At 34.6% G+C, this 17,725-nt stretch overlaps 1 pseudogene; it reads left to right on the forward strand.

The window, feature by feature from the left end:
* Positions 1-4,246: 4,246 nt before the first annotated feature.
* LOC110576671 lies at positions 4,247-17,314 on the forward strand (annotated as a pseudogene).
* Positions 17,315-17,725: the final 411 nt, after the last annotated feature.

Here is a 17,725-nt window from a genome sequence, read left to right on the forward strand (position 1 = left end):
AAAGAAAGAAAGAAAGAAAGAAAGAAAGAAAGAAAGAAAGAAAGAAAAGAAAGAAAGAAAGAAAGAAAGAAAGAGGAGGGAGAAAGGAAGAGAGGAGGGAGAAAGGAAGGAAGGAAGGGAGGGAGGGAAACTATTATGAGTTTAATTTCAGTTTCCATGCCTTTTAAATAAATGTTTGGCTTTTTACAAGGCTCTAGAAAGACACAATACTGTCAGTTTATTTAGGAAGAAAAATAGAGTGCAGACTTTTTCCATCTGTAATCTAAGAGATATCCCATGTTCAAGCTCCCCAAGGGTCCTTGTGTCTGTGGTTTGAACGACTAAATCTGTATAAGGAATCTTGGTTTGGAGAGAGGATCAAGCCAAGTTTGTCAAACTGGTTAGGTCAGTTGCAAACCATAAGTAAAGAAATTACCCAGAGGGTCTTCAGGGAGTTTATGATCTTAAACATTACATTTTGAATTTAACAGTCCTTATCTTGCCCAAGAGTCAAAAAACCAGACACATAGGCATCCCTAGAAATAGAGCTTTTCTAATGTAGCTTTAAATCCACATGTATTTTCATTTACTAATGTTTAAAAACAAAAACAAAAATGAAAACGTGAACATAAAATAGAAACTTGGTCTTACAAATTTTCCATCCATAGTTAATATGTTTATTTAAAATTTCACTAATCGGTAACAGCCATTATTTTATGCCACTTGACATAACCATTATTTAAAAATATGTTCCATTAAAAAATGTTCCATTATTGACTTTTTTCTTAGCTGTATAATTGATACTCTTTTTGTCAATGTCTTATACTTTTAATATACATTTATTAAAACACAAAATATGGAAAGATCTTGTTTTCTTTTCACTCTCTTGCTATTAATCTCTTTTTCTCACATTTTAACCCACTTTTTCTATTTGAGTGAATTCCAAAGAGATATTGTCTCACTGACTAGTCATCAGTATCTAATCAAGACGGTGTTTCAGCTGCCCCAGACTACTCTGGGTCTCTAGCCCTGTTACCCCTATGCCACTAGTTTGGATAGTCTATATTCACACTCTAATAATTCTCAATACATTAAGATGCTAATGAATCTAGTAGTCATTTGCTTATTCATTCACTGAACCAAGAATAACCGCTATGCTCATACACACTCCTTGGCAACCACAGCGCTGAGTAATGGAGAAACAAGAGCAAGAGGGCTCCTGCTCTCATGTATTTCTAGGCTGATAGAGAATACAGACAGGAAAATAGGAAATTATAAACAAGTGTGGTAATACCACAGTGTAATTTCTGGTCGATTGAAGCACACAGGAGGTATGCAAGTTGGAGTGTCAGGGAAGATTTCCTGAAGGAAATAGTAGCTGCAGCATAAAGAATAAAGAGCAATTAACTAGGGAAAGATAGGGTGGTGGGACAGATAGCGATATAGAACATTCTGGGCAGAAGGATCAGAAAGAGCTTAGCAGATGTGAGAAAGTGAAATTAATACTATATGTCCTGAGAGAGAGAGAGAGTCTGGTAAGATTAAGCACAGGAGGGAAACTCTAATAGAGGCTGGGGTAATGAGCTGAAAGAAAACCTCAGAGGGCATTACATTGGTAAACAATGTAAATAATAAAGATGAATGTGACTTAAGTTAGAAGAGGGGTCTGGTAAAGGCCTCTAATTTTCTAGGCTTCCATAAATCAGCCACAGGAGAATGGTCAATAGAACATAAACACAATTCTCCACATTAGTGTGTTTTTCAGACTCTTAACTCTTTCTAAGGTGCCTTCTTTCATCTCTCTCCAAATTTCACACCCTCTTTGATGTAGCCATCAAATGCATCCTCCCTCATGAAGCCTCCATTGAATTAACTGAATAAATGTATTTCTCCTTTCTCTGATTCTGTACAACTCTGTTTAGTTATTTTTCCCCCTTATATAATATCTTGAACACATATTCTTGAGCTGTATATATTTGTAAACTTACCTTCCTCTCCCACTAGACGAGGAGAGGTCTTAAACATCTTAGAATCCCTATAATATGGTCATTCATATTTTTATTATTAAATCACACATTATTAAATTAAATAACACTAATGAGGCATGGGGGAAAACATTAAAAAAGAAATGTTATGGTTTTTCATAAGGCTTACACATTATAACAAAACATTATTTCACCAAATGTGTAAGCCTGTTTGGGGTGGGGAGGTTGGAAACTCACACAAGGTTATTTTATTTGTTTATTTTTTAAACAATCATCTGATTCTTAACTGTCAGTTTAGCTGATACTACTGAAACTATAATGTATAATCGAATGCATTTTTTCAGTTGGAAGAGCACCACCATTCACCATTGATTAAAAAAACTGAAGAAAACACTAATTTGTAGGTGGATTAAATGGAAGAACAGACTCAAAGAAAAGTAATTATATCTACTTGTGAACAGCATTTCTTTCTCAGGAAGATGAGATTAGCCACATATTTGAATTCATTTCTTTAATCTGAACACACTGGTTTAAAATAATTTGAAGACAACCATTCAACATATCTTGGGAACATAAAAAATACTTTTATTTTCTATTTAGATAAGATTATAGCTTTAGATAATTATCATTCCTTGTTTATTAGCAGAGGGTCAAATTCATAACATAACAAAACATAACAAAACATAGAATTCCACATACACTAAAAGTCGTAATTATTGATCTTGTCTCACACACACACACACACACACACACTCCCCAATTTGAATCGAATACTGTGTCATTGAAGTTGACAATTTATCAGTGTAAAGGCAAGTGTACTTCATGTGTAAGAGTACAGTAATAATTATAATCAGCACTAAAAGTACCACACCCTCCACATGTATTATCTTGTGTTTCTCTTTTTTTTTTTTTATAAATTTTTTTTTTTAAGATTTTATTTATTTATTTGAGAGAGAGAGAATGAGAGACAGAGAGCATGAGAGGGAGGAGGGTCAGAGGGAGAAGCAGACTCCCTGCCGAGCAGGGAGCCCGATGCGGGACTCGATCCCGGGACTCCAGGATCATGACCTGAGCCGAAGGCAGTCGCTTAACCAACTGAGCCACCCAGGCGCCCTATCTTGTGTTTCTCTTATAACTATACAGAGCTATGTCCTCTTGCTGTTTCAGTTTTGCAGATGAACAAAAACTGAAGCCAAGACTGCTGAGATAAATTGCTCAAGGACACACAGCTAGAAAAGAGCAAAGCTAGAATATGCACTCATATCAGTATGACTTCAGAATCCAAGTTCATCACCAATATGTGCTCTAACTTTAGGCTCCACCCTGCCATGAAGGGAACAACAGCACTTCTCTGTCGAAGCCTCTGGCCCTTTAGAGCCTCCAGCTTCCCTTCAGTTTTGTTTTGTTTTTTTCATCCTTTACTATAACATAAAACCAGATTTTTTTGAAAAGTTAAGAAATTATATTTTTTAAAAATCAAAATCCAATCAGATTGGTATTTATTGTAAATGAGTATGTCCTATTTAGTCCTTTCTATCACTTTAACAAAAGTAAAGGAAGTGTAAAATCTGAAGATTAGGGGCCTGCAACTTTGTGCAGAAAGAAATTGTTTTAGCTTTTGCTTTGTGTATGCATGTGTGTGTGTGTGAACAAATTTATAGATTTCATACTCTGTGAATTTGAAAGAACCTTAAAAAAATCTGATTGAGCTGACAATCCCTCAATTCCCTTGAACATACCCTGTCAAAAGATGATCTAATAGAGATGGGGAACTCGCTACCTGTCAAAACCTACAATTTTCATCTCTGGGTAGCACTAAAATTCTGCCTCCTATTGAACGCAAACTGATCTCCTTAAATTCTGGCATTTGATCTTGATTATACCATTATGAAGCCAAAGAGAAGAGTTTCCAACTCTTTCCTACGTGGTATCTTTCAAATATTTGAGACTGACACAACATCTTCATCCTGTCATCTAATCTTCAGGGTAGACATATCCAGTTCCCTCATCTCTTATTCAGAATGCTTTCAAAATGTCCTCACAGCCCTGAATGGGTTCAGTTTGGGTTTTATTTTTTCTTAAAACAGCAGCCAGAACTGAATAGGATGCTAAAGATGTACCCTTGGCCAGCCAAGTGGGAGTCCCAGTTTCTTTTCTGAGATATTGTTTTTCTATTAATTCCGAGTTGGATTATATTAATTTTCTTGGCAGCTAAATTCCACTCGTGTGTAACCAAATGATCAGTTAACTAAGATGCTTAAGATGTTTTCAATATATGCTACATGCAGAGGCACATAAGATACAAGATAAGGTAAATTTTAGTCTACTGAAATCCTTTTAGATTCTGAATCTAATAATCCTTGATGGCAATGAATAGCCAACACTGAGACTTACGAGCATTTTGGTAGACAAACTCAGATACCCCACCAGGCATTCATAAAATCAATAACATGTCATCTGTTAATTAAAATATTTTAAAGAAACAAAATCGAGATTTTTTTTGGTAATTTAGTGAAAACAATAGGGATCAAATTGTATTTTCAAAGGACTTAAAAATAGGCTAAATTGAAACACTTACAAAGGAAAACATTTTCCTAATAAATACTATTAATAAAAATTAAATCAGTAGTTTAAAGTTATATACACAGTATGAAGCCTAATATTTCTTCACAAAACAATTTCACATTTCATCATTTCATCTTAAATGTACACCTTCTAAAATAAACTTTATTTTATTATGAAACCTAGTAAGACATTTCAAAACAAGAAAAATTAATGTGTTACAAGCCTATGACCAAACAGATCAGAATTTTCATTTTCTTATTTTTTTAAGCTTTTCATTCTCTTGTTTTCTCTTAGTCTTGATCCAAATACATGAATAATATGTACGCATATTTTAAAATATTTTCTTTACTTCTATGACTATATTTCACAGGATATGTCTGACATTTCATACATTTATTTTTAGAATGTTCAGGAAGTAAATCAGCCTAGTAGAAAAATCAAGCTCTGCCTACCCGAATGATTTCAGTTTTCTGAAGTCGCAGTTCTCAATTTAGCCTTTCATGTTCTCCCTGTTGGCACTTTAGACTGGATACGAAGCTAAAGCGCAGCCATCGGCACTTTCGTGTCCCATTTACAAAGAAAAGCAAACATCAAACTTCCCGTCTTCTGTATGCTACAGAGCACTTGCGCCAGAAGGAAAAACAGTTTCCGGTGTGGCCTGCCCAAAATCTTTCTTCTTCAGAACTGTAGACAAAAACACTCTCAAGGTCTTCTCAGTCCCGGGAGAGCCAGAGGACTCTCATGACTATGGGAGTTTTACTCATCTCTTCTCATAGAGAGAGAGAGTTACCACTCAGGGAAATGGTCTGTTTCAATAACTTAAATGTGAAAATTGATTTTTTTAGCATTTAAAATGTAAAAGTGGGGGAGGACACAGAAATGATGTGGGCACGGATGTACCGCAGCCCAGCTCACAACTGACATTCTCATTTGGGTCTCTGGGTATCTGAAACAACGTGCACGGAATGGTAAATAAACCTCCAAAAGAAAAAGAAAAAAAACTACCTTTAAACAAGAAGATTTTTGAAAAAAAAGAAAAAGATTTTTGCCATAAAACATATCTGGAATTATGAGAAGAGTCTTTATATTATCCCATAGCTATGAAGTGATCTAATTTACCTAAAGGCTTCAGTCTAAAAATCAGTTCCTTGTTAAAGATTTTGTATGAGTACTTGCCTCTTCTAAGAATTTAACAATTTAGGAGGTTAAGATCGACACCTAGACAAAAATGAAAGAGAGCAAACTTCTAATCTAATGAAGTTTCAGATGTACATATTTTCTATTTTGTATAGGAAATGTATATATTCCCTATTTTGTTTTTCATGAGCTTCATTTTAGTAATGGGAGAAAAAAGGGGCTATACTGAATGTGCATTATGAATGAAGCAATTTCAGTGCATTTTATCATTTATTTGTAATTATAAGTATTAAAGGTATAAATACTCCCATTTTGAAATTAGGCTGTTTTAAGCAGGTCAAGTAACCCGGATAAAATTAAACAGTTGATAAGCTTTACAGCTGAATTTTAATTCAGATGCTTTGATACTAAGTCTGAAAACACTTTTGGCTTTGATATATAAACACTAAGTATATTTATACAAGTGTCCCCCAACACACACATACTTAAGCTTAAAACAGGGTTGGCAGACATTTTTTGTAAAGGACCAGAAAGGAAGTATTTTAGGTTTTGCTAGATGTATGAGCTCTGTCACAGCTATTCAGTGTTGCCAATATAATGTGAAAGCAACCATGAGCAATATGTAATCAAATGAGCAAGGTTGTGGTCCAATGAAACTTTATTTACAAAACTGGTTGAAGGCCAGATTTGGCTTATGGGTGGTAGTTTGCCTATCCCTGGCTTAAAATAATGCAAAACCTAGAATAAAGTTTTTACCTTCTGCCACAATAACATGAAAAATAATTGAAATGTTAACATAATGTAACAAGGAATAATTGTATAATAGAATTCAAAGTTAAAAAGCAAGAGAAAAACAACAGCAGCAGTTTAGAGGGAGCCAATAAAAAAATATCTAAACTCTTCCTAATATTTTACCTATAGTTTATGCAGGTTTCAAGAGAGAAGCTGAATTGAAAAGCAACAGGAACTTAACAGAGACAACATACATAGTGAATTAAAACCAGGAGAGGTCAGGAACATGGGACCAATATGCAGAAAGAAAATCTCAAAAGTTCCTGTGGTAAAAATGCAATTATCTAGAAGAAGAACTGCACATCTGTAGAAGTCAAGGTGGCTGGAGTCTCGTGTGCACAATACCATAGAAGAGAGGGCTACACAAAAGAGAGCTCCAGAGATCTGCAAAAACAGTCATCCTAGAGCTCTTAGCTGAGAAATGATTCACATGTAATGGTGAAGAAACTAACCCAGACCAGTGAAAGAACAATCTATAAGGATTATATTTCCACTTAATCTGAAACAAAACCAGAGTCAGGAATAATTCTTGTTGTCACAAGCCAAAATGGAAAACAATCATGATTCAGAGAGCATCAAGTAGAGTTATCAGAAGGGTTTTGGCCGGTAGTGGGGCAAGATTAGTCAGAAACTCAAGGCTGCGCTGGTTTCATCGAACAGATTTTAAAAGCAAGCCTCTAGGGAATCAAATGTTTTCAAAATAACTTAAATGTGCTTCAGAACAAGATCAAGAATATTAATAGGGATATGAAAATATCCAATACCCAAAAAAGCAAAATTCACAGCAGTTGGTATTCAATAAAAAATTATCTGTATGCAAAAAAGCAGACAATCCATAAGAAGGTGAAAATTTAATCAATAGAAAGAGACCCAGAAATGGCACAAATGATAGAATTAATAAACAAGAGCATGCAAGCAGTTATTATAACCATATAACTATAACTTGAACTATATATGGCTCAAGAAGGTAGAGGAATGCTGAGATTTTGAATGGTGGATGTAGAAAATCCAAACCATAATCTAAATCAAACTTTAGACAAATAGAAAAATAAACACTGTCTGAAATAACACATGCAATAGCTGAGATTAAAGGCAGATCAGTTACTGCAGAAGAAAATATTAGTGAACTTGAAGACATTACAGTAGAAACTATCTAAAATAAAATACAGACCAAGAAGAGAGAGATTAGAAAATAAAATATAAACAGCATCAGAGAGCCATGGAACAATTTCAAACAGCTTAATACACATACATATAATTGGAATCCCTCAGTGAAAAGGATCAGGAAAAATACTTGAAGAAGTAATACAAAAATATCTTCCAGTTGAATAAAAACTATAAACCCACAGATCTAAGAAGCTCAATTAATCCTAAACACAAAATATATTTTGGAATTTTTCCTTCAGACAGTTTCTTAAAAACATAGAATAAACAGAAATATTACTTAACTTTTTTCCATCATTATAAAAGCTTTTATTCATTTTTAAGTTTATTGTACAACTAAATTATTTTTTCCCAAGGGAATCTACATGGATATGCATTTTTAAGTTATATATAAATTTTTAGGTTATATATAAAAATGATGTTTTGTCAATCACACATAAAAGAGCATTTGGATATAAAGCAGTTGGGATAACTAATTCTTCACCCATTTATGTCAACCTTTACTCATGTATTTTGTAGATTAGTGTTCCCATAAATTAAAATGTTAAAATTAGGAATTCTATATACTGAGGTAATGTCCATCCCCTAAATTTCTATATACTGAGGTAACTGAGGTAACGTCCATCCCGCATTTCCTTTTATGAGGACCTGCCTAATGAAACAAAAATTTTCTCATCCTTGCCAACATAATTACTTATGGTGAAAAACCAAATTGTTTGCATCCTTGATCTTTCCTTTTCAAACAGAAATATCAAAAAATACACACAATTGCATATTTGAATCCAGCAAGGAATATTTTTTTACCTTAGGATTCATCTTACAGGAAAGCAACGTAACATGCCACTCAAATTGAAAAGATGTCAAATTTTTGCTTTATTATTATCATCAGTTCTATTTTTGCCCTTTCTAAGGCTTTGAAAAAAAATAAAAACAAACTTTAGCATGAACTTCACTATTCTTTAAAAGAATTATTTTTATTTACAAGACTATATATAGGTGCAATTTATTATTTCAAAAGTTTTTTGTTACTTTAGGTCTAAAAATCTCAATTCACTTTCTGGTACTGTGACAATTGTCCCAGTTACTCATAGTCATGTCATCTTTTTTTTTTTTCCACTTAAAAGTGGGGAGAGTTCAACTCAGTCAATCTCAGTAGTGGTGTGACATCAGCTGTCAAATAAGTCACTCCTAGAATACAACTGTTAGAAAAAACTTTGAGTTTTCCTAGTTTTTATATTTGTAGAGGTAATAGAGGCATAACCACATGATAATCTAACTTAGGAGCAAGTCTTAAAATTCGATATGAAAGGAGCAGCTGAGCACAGTCTTTCCCATATCTTTAAAAATTGTCCCAAATACAACTCTTTGGAACCAATTCAAGTATCCAGTCATAATAAAAATAATCTTGGGAAATCGACTTTACATGGACAATTGTATCTAAAGGTTCAAGGGGCTATGAAGTGATAAGAAAATAATTTATTATCAGTTTTCTCACTGAATGAGGAAAAAAAAGACCTCTAAGTTTTATGTATTAATGGATCCTGAGATTAATTTGGGGCTGTCTATAAAGAAAAACAATGTCCAGCTAAGAATGTATACTGGAAAAAGATCACACAGGGTGTATAGTATTGTTCATCCTGCTCCAGATGACAAAATAAGAACAAATTAGTGACAGTTATAGAGGAATTTGTAGCTGATTAAAAACAACTTATTTTGGGGGTACTTGGGTGGCTCAGTCATTAAGCGTCTGCCTTCGGCTCAGGTCATGATCCCAGGATCCTGGGATCGAGCCCTGCATCGGGCTCCCTGCTCAGCAGGAAGCCTGCTTCTCCCTCTGCCACCCCCACTGCTTGTGTTCCCTCTCTCGCTGTGTCTCCCTCTGTCAAATAAATAAAATCTTTAAAAAAAAAATTTATTTTAAAAACTCTCCAGAAGTTTCAGATAGAGGTTTGGTGGATATTTATTTTCCATAGAGGGAACTGAATAATGGGTAGGAAGTTGGAGGACAATGAATTATAATTCTGTTTTGAGGGGCACCTGCATGGCTCAGTTGGTTGAGTGTCCAACTCTTCGTTTTGGCTCAGGTCATGATCTCATGGGTGGGTCGTGGGTTTGAGCCCCATGTCAGGCTCTGTGCTGGACAGGGAGTCTACATGGTGATTCTCTCCCTCTTCCCCTTCCCCACTTGCATGTGCATGCATGCACTTTTTCTCAAATAAGTAAATAAATCTTTAAAAAAATTTCTGTTTTGAGTCTAAATGTCACTCTAACAAAGTTGTTTCCACTACTTAATTTTGTCTATTTAGTAAAATGAAATTTGCTGATAATTCTCTTAACCTAATTCTAAAAGAATGTGAATAATGGATTTATTTTTTAGCTTAATACTGGGAAAATGTTTTGAAATAACATAAAACCCCCAAAATATTCCTCAATGACACATCCTAAGAATGATTTTGGTTCATATTTTTGAAACAGAATATATGCTGCAGCTTCTATTTTTAAATATTTACTCCAGAGTGACTTTTATAGGAATTATTAATAGAAAATAATACCATATATGAGTCAGTGTAATGAGATTGATATATTGCACATCAAAGCAATGAAATTGATTCACAGGTATTCATAAACCCTAAATCATTGAAAACATTTCATATAGAAGTTTGAATATTAAAAAGAAATCTTACAGACCCAGTTTTAGTTCAGTCATTAGAATAGTCTTCTTAGGATTTTCTAAACCAGTGCTTAGATTTCTTCTCCTGATCTCTCTTTTCTGAGCAACTGCAATTTTGTTTCTTATTATTCTGAATTTCCCAAGTGATAACACATAAAATTGCCATTAACAGCAATATGAATAGTTATTTTAGCCAAAAATTTTAGAGAAAGTCCTATAATTGATCTCGTTCAAAGGTATCTGCTTTAGTATAAAAAGGAAGAAGTTCACTGAAATAATTCGTATTTCTATTGTGGCTGTGCCTGTGTCTGCTTCCCACGTGAAATGCTGACCATCTATGCACACTTCCAGCTAGACTCAGGGTAATCCTCAGGGCCTGGCATATCTGTTGCCAGAGGACAAGGTCAATTAGACAGCGTTATTCCAATTTTAAAATAAAACAAAAGTATATTTAATCTTTATCAGATATCTTCATAGTCTGGAGTGGTTTCTAGCAGGTTTTTTTAAAGCAGAGTGATCTAAAACCTTCCTTTCAGAACTGTGTTAAATAAAATGAGCCAAGTGAATGTTTTTGTTCTTAAATTAGTCAGTTTTCTTGGACAACTATTTCACATCTATCTAGTGTATCATCTCTCTTAGAAGAGAAGATGGGGCAGAGGAGATAAACAAATAAATTCCTCCCAGCATGAAACAAAGTAAACAAATGTAGTGTTTTGGGGTTTTTTTGACAAAGTATCAAACTGTTAAGAATGCCATTACTTGGATTTTTGATGACTGTTTACTCTTTCAGGAGTGATGGGTACATAAAGGAAATACATTTATCTTTAATTTTGTTGGAGCAGACACTTGGCAGTATTATCCTTAATACATTTACCTTGAATCCTATTCCAGATCTTTCTTCCCATGGTGCTGGGAAAACCTAGCTGAAGATTAACCTCTTAAATAGTCAGGGACAAATAAATGTAATCTGCATTAATCTTCAGCATGGATCTATAAATAACTACTAAACTGCTAAATGTGACACAGCCATTCATCAGAACTGTGAACCAAATCTTTTTATGACTGGAATTGACTATTACCTAATTCATTATTAAGCTAATTAACTAGAATATTGTATGGAAACAGTTTTATGTTGTCATCTATTACACTTTATAAAGAGCACTCTTCCAGAATGTCCCTAGGTAAATATTTTAATTAATTTTGGAAATTTATTATCTCGTCCCACTTCCTCTGCCCAACTACCTTATAATATCTAAATGGGATTAGTGTTTTCCAAGAAGAAATGTATCTCGTGCCTTCCTTAGTGCCTGTCCCTTTCTAGTTAGTCCTTTAACTTCCACCTCTGTGTCCCAGGAAGATAGCTATACTCATGAATTGCAGCAACACACACACACACACTACCATATAGTATACATATTAGTGCATTTTTATTTTGTTCATAACATCACAAGTGCATATCAGAATATATTTTGTATAATATTTAGGTAGCTAAAGAAACATGCATGGCAAATTAACATCACTGATAGGTCAATAATCCTATGTAATAAGCCTATTATATTTCTAAAGGATGCATTAGACTTAAGCTAAACAAATAAAGTACTGTTTTTCTTATGTATCAAAAAATGCAAGGGCAGGAAATCCAAGGATGGTGAAGCTACAATATTTCAAGTTCTACCTTTATTTCTGTTCTGCAATCCTTAATATATTGCTCTTTGTCTTTATGTCTGTCAGTTGACACTAAGGGAATAAATAGTATATGAAAAAATAGCATTTGCACACATATCTGTCTGGTTCCAAATTATATAACCTCACCTCCACCAACCCCACCCCACCCACAAACACACATACCCGCTCCATGAAAATATAGCATCACTGTCTTATGTAGATCATTAGATAGATGTAGAAATATATTGACATTTAAATTCCTCAAGCTAAAAGGTGAAAGTGAATATAGGTACACACTCCTCAATGAATAAATGTTAGAACAAAGATAAAGAAAGATGGTAAAAAGACAAAAGTGTTGATGAACTTCTCATTAGAGGCGAGCTTTTCCTGAGTCTTTTTTCAGGAAGTCTCAATTCTGAATTATTAGGAGTAGGTTAACTGAAATACACTACAAAATTCAAGCTAAGATGTTCCTTATTTACTATTCTTTTCTCTTTTTTTTGACACAGAGAGAGAGAGAGAGAGTGCAAACACAAGCGGGGGAGTGGCAGGGAGAGGGAGAAGCAGGCTCCCTGCTGAGCAGAGAGCCCAACATGGGGTTCGATGCCAGGACCCTGGGATCATGACCTGAGCCAAAGGCAGATGCTTAACCAACTGAGCCACCCAGGTGTCCCTACTGTTCTTTTCTACAGGCAGTCATCATACGGACGAAAATATCTGTGAGAGAATGCCTCCTACTCACTGCTCAGTGTTTTACTTTGTACTTTGTGACAGCTACACAGGTTTTATTTTTTAGTCAGATTTTTTCTTTATAGTTTTGCTTTGTCTTTATGAAACTATATCCATTTAAGATTTTAGAATGGGGGCGCCTGGGTGGCTCAGTTGGTTAAGCGACTGCCTTCGGCTCAGGTCGTGATCCTGGACTCCCTGGATAGAGTCCCGCATCGGGCTCCTGGCTCGGCAGGGAGTCTGTTTCTCCCTCTGACCCTCCTCCTGCTTGTGTTCCCTCTCTCGCTGTGTCTCTCTCTGTCAAATAAATAAATAAAATCTTTAAAAAAAAAGATTTTAGAATGGGACAATAACCATGCTGCAAAGATAATGAAAAACATTAGTCTTCACATTCATCTTTCCCCAGCCTCCATCCCTCTGCTATTCACTGAACAAGATACCACACTCAATAAAGTCTTGCGGAAGACAACCAGAGTACTTAGGCTGGGCTTTATGTAAACACTGAAGGATGAAAATAGAGATGATTTATGCAGTTCAGTGTCTGTGACATTATGTTTCTATGCTCTTAAAAATACAAAATTTAAATACTATATTTATTTCAAAGATAAACATTTCTTATGGTAAGACTGCTTAGATACTCATTTCACACATCTATCAAAGTATTCTAAGTGTCTCTTGTAGGTATAGTATTTCCTTCTATTTTGGAAAATATTAAAAGTTCCATTTAGCTTTAAGAGTGTGTGCGTGTGTGTGTGAAAAGTGATGGTCAAGTCATATAGATGATGGTGATGATGATGACAATAAAGCTAAGTTTTATTGAGTCATTTCCTATGTCACACAGATGGTGTAAGCAAGTGCTACAGATTAACTTCATTTGAGATGGCATGCACTTCACAGAAGCTAGTTAGAGTCTGGGGTAGCGTAACTGGGGTCATGGTAATATAAACAAAAGGATAGTTGGAGTTACAGTTACAAATTCATCTCATGAAGATCAGTATATTGATAAGCTTTCTATGATTTATCATCTTGGCACTATTTGATTAGTTCTCTTGAGTTAGGTCTACATAGAACATTAATAAATAAAATAAATTTTCTGAGAAGGAAAGCACTGTTAACTTACTTTATTATTCTTCCCGTTGTTATAGATATTAGAATATTTTATACAATTTCTCTTTCATGAAAATATATAGAATAAATTGCAAAAAATATAATTGGTACAGTATATGCATTAAAATTTAATGATACATTTATAATTCGTCTTCTCAAAAGTTTTATCATTTTTCACTCCACCTTGACCACATATAAGCATTCACTTGTGGGGCACCTGGGTGGCTCAGTCAGTTGAGCATCCAACTCTTGATTTTGCTCAGGTCATGATCTTGGGGTCTTGGGATAGAGTCTTTGTCAGGCTCCACTCTCAGCATGGAGTCTGCTTGGAATTCTCTCTCGTCCTCTCCCTCTGCCCTTCCCCCCAGAAATAAATAAGTAAATCTTAAAAAAGAAAAAATTGACTTGTGACTACTTATTGGGTCAGCACTGATTTTTTTTAATTTGCAAAACTGTTATATTAGAAAAGATTGTACTATTGTTTTTATTTGTACTTCATGCATTATTAGGAAGGTTAAGAATATATTCATATATCTGATTCATTTTTATTATATTTATCATTATTCTATTCATATCTTTAGTTCTTCTATAATGATATATAAATCATTTTAATTATTTTAGAGCAGGATTAATATGTGTAAGACCTTTTCCTACATTTTATAGAATTGTAAAGAGATGAACAACAAAAAAACTATATTAGCATATTTGTGATAAATATAAATAATTACTCTTGAAGGAAACAAACACACAGGTAGCTCAACATTATGTATATTTTTTACTCTAGCACAGCTTGCCTTATTTAAAAATAAAGCTAGACAGCAAAATAAAAGTTTCAAATTGTAAACTAAAAACAGGTAGATCCTACCTATATAAGGAAGAAAATTTATTTCATGGTGCTTGAACATATGCTAACTCAATGAAGATTGAAACATCCTTAAGAAAAAAATGATTTCTTTATTTTTAGTATCTACTCTCTCTTTGTCAATATAAATACACCTCTAATTTCAATACATATATCCTCAACTTAAACAAAACATATCCCTAATAAAATAGCCATCTTGGGACCAAGTCATTATTAGAATTTAGAAATGTTTTTTAAAAAACATTCCAAGAAAATAAGTAAAACATTCAATTAAAAAATTATAATAAAAAGATTTTTACATACATATGCAAAAGTCTTTTTCAGAAATAACCAACATTATTATTTTAGAAAGTAGACTTGTATTTAATGTCAATAACATTTATTTATTAACTACATTACTGTAAATCCAACAATTTGATTGTATCCAAACTGGTAGCACTGAAAACGTCAACACATTGACTTGTTTCATAGAGCTTAGTACAAACAAATTGAAGAACCGAGGTCAATCTTTATGTAATTTGTGGTGGGAAAGGTCTTAAAGGGAAGGTTAGAAATTCAGTTGATCGACTTCCAATGTTCTGTGTCACCAAAGGTCATGCAAAGAAATAGTCACTTCCATATTTTAACTCTCTCCTGATGACATTACCAAACATGTTGCTCAACTTTGACTAAAGACAGTCCTACGAAATAATTCTTTTACAACCTGACACCATGAAAATATCTTTTCTTGGTAGGAATCAATATGCCTTTATTCTGATTATTATACCAAATGATTTATATTAGCTTACTGAATGTTCCTGTCTGAATTTTCAGAAATGAATTTAAAAAAAATTTTTTTTAAGATTTTATTTATTTATTTGAGAAAGAGAGAGCATGAGCAGGGGGAGGAGCAGAGGGAGAGGGAGAGGGAGAAGCAGACTCCTGGCTGAGCAGAGAGCCAGACATGGGGCTTGATCCCAGGACCCTGGAATCATGACCTGAGCTGAAAGCAGACGCTTAACCGACTGAGCTACCCAGGCGCCCCAGAAATGAATTTAATATTCAGTTACTTTACCCCTCAGGGATGTTTCTCTCTCCTCCTTTTTATGATTTTTATTCTCTGCTGCTAATTCTTCAAATACATATATGTGCACGCATGTATGTATATACACATGTGCATCTATTTAATTTGCACTTCAAATCCTTTCTACAAAAAGATGTCATATACAATAAAGTGTATGTATATATATTTTTAAATGTATGTATATTTATCATAAAAATCAACAAAGTAAAATCACCTCTTAAATCTTCAACTCGAGCCTGACATTTGGAAAATATAAAGATATGAACAAACAAAGAGGGGTTATTGGGCAGGATATTTTTAATTCCCCCACCCCCACAATACTAATGTCTTTTGCATTGAATAAAGTTATGACTTCTAAAAATCTAAATAAATTCATATTAGTTCAAAAATTTTCCTTCCATGTATCATGTACTGGAGAAATAAAGAAGCTTAGGAATGATTTTACAAAAGAGAACAGGAAAATTTTATGGTATGGTAAAGAGTGGAGGTGAGTGGAAAAGAACAGGGAGAGAGAGCACAGATAAATGATATAAATGTGTTCAGGGAACTATAGACAGATTCAGTGCCATACCCCCTATCTCATAAAATCCCTAATCTCTGCAATGTGGCTTTTATTAAATACGGTTTTACATATGCACATACCAAGAGTGAGGGAAGATGTTTGAACAAATTACCATAGACAGTTGGCAAACATCAGTAATAAAACTATAACCAACAGAAAGTTATTATTTATACAAATATTATAAGAGTCCCTCATGACATGCTCTGGCAGCACAGAGGAATGATGGTTAGGTTACTGAGATGCATGACAACGTTCACCTAGAGCTGATGATACTGAGATAAATATTTATCTAAATTCCAAGCATGTCCTTCTACTAGGATATCAACAAAAGAGAGAAGAACGTTTGGAAAGAAAATAAACTTAGATCTCAAAATGTTCATCGTAAGTAAAACCAAGTTTAAAATAAGTAGGCCCTGAGTGATGGGCGCCAGCAGTATGAAAGCGTTGCCGCGGAGAAGCTTCAGGAGGCTGCGGAAGGGTACACCTCCATGTTTGCTGTCCTCCCGGGGGCTGCGAATTGGAACAATGACGCCCTGCGGCAGGCGAAGCAGGAGTCAGAGGAGTGCCGGAGGCAGGTGCAGTCCCTCACCTGCACTCAAAGGAACTAACGAGTGCCTTGAACGCCAGGTGCATGAAATGGAAGTGAATGCCATTGAAGCTAACCACCAAGACACACTGGCCGCCTGCGGGATGAGATTCAGAACATGAAGGAAGGTCACCTTTCGGAATACCAAGATCGACGTAATGTCAAGATGGAAGATGGCTCTTGACAGTGAGATTGCCACCTACAGGAAGTTGCCGGATGGCAGGGGAGCGTCAGGATGGCTCTGCCCCTTCCGAACGCTTCTTCCCTGAACCTGAGGGAAACCCATCTGGATTCTCTCCGTCTGGCTGACACTCAGAAAGGATACTTCTGATTATGACGGTTGAAACTAGAGATGGACAGGTTCTCAATGAAACTTCTCAGCATCACAATGACCTTCAGAGAAAATTGCACACACTCGGTGCAGCAATATATTACAGGCAAGAATAAAAAAGAAATCCATTATCTTAAAGAAACAGCTTTCAAATGCCTTTCTGCAGTTCTTCAGGAGCACAAGATAGATTTGGGATAGGAATAACCTCTAGTTCTTAAGAACCAACACTCCTGAAAGATTTACAGCATAATCTAGTTTATGAAGGAAACTTATGCTAGAATACTTTTTTAAAAGTATTCTTGGATACCATTAGAACTAGTCTTTACCAACAAGTGTCTGACCAACTTGTTTCTGTTTCAGTAGATTTTTGGATTAGAACTAGTTTTTACCAACAAGTGTCTGACCAACTTGTTTCTGTTTCAGTAGATTTTTGGAAAACTCAAAAATAAAATAAAGTAAAATAAAATAATAAAATAAGTAGGCAAGCAATAATCACACACACATCCAATAAAAAGAATGTAACTGAA

Source organism: Neomonachus schauinslandi, chromosome 11 (genome assembly GCF_002201575.2).
Source record: "Neomonachus schauinslandi chromosome 11, ASM220157v2, whole genome shotgun sequence".
Classification (NCBI taxonomy): Eukaryota; Metazoa; Chordata; class Mammalia; order Carnivora; family Phocidae; genus Neomonachus; species Neomonachus schauinslandi.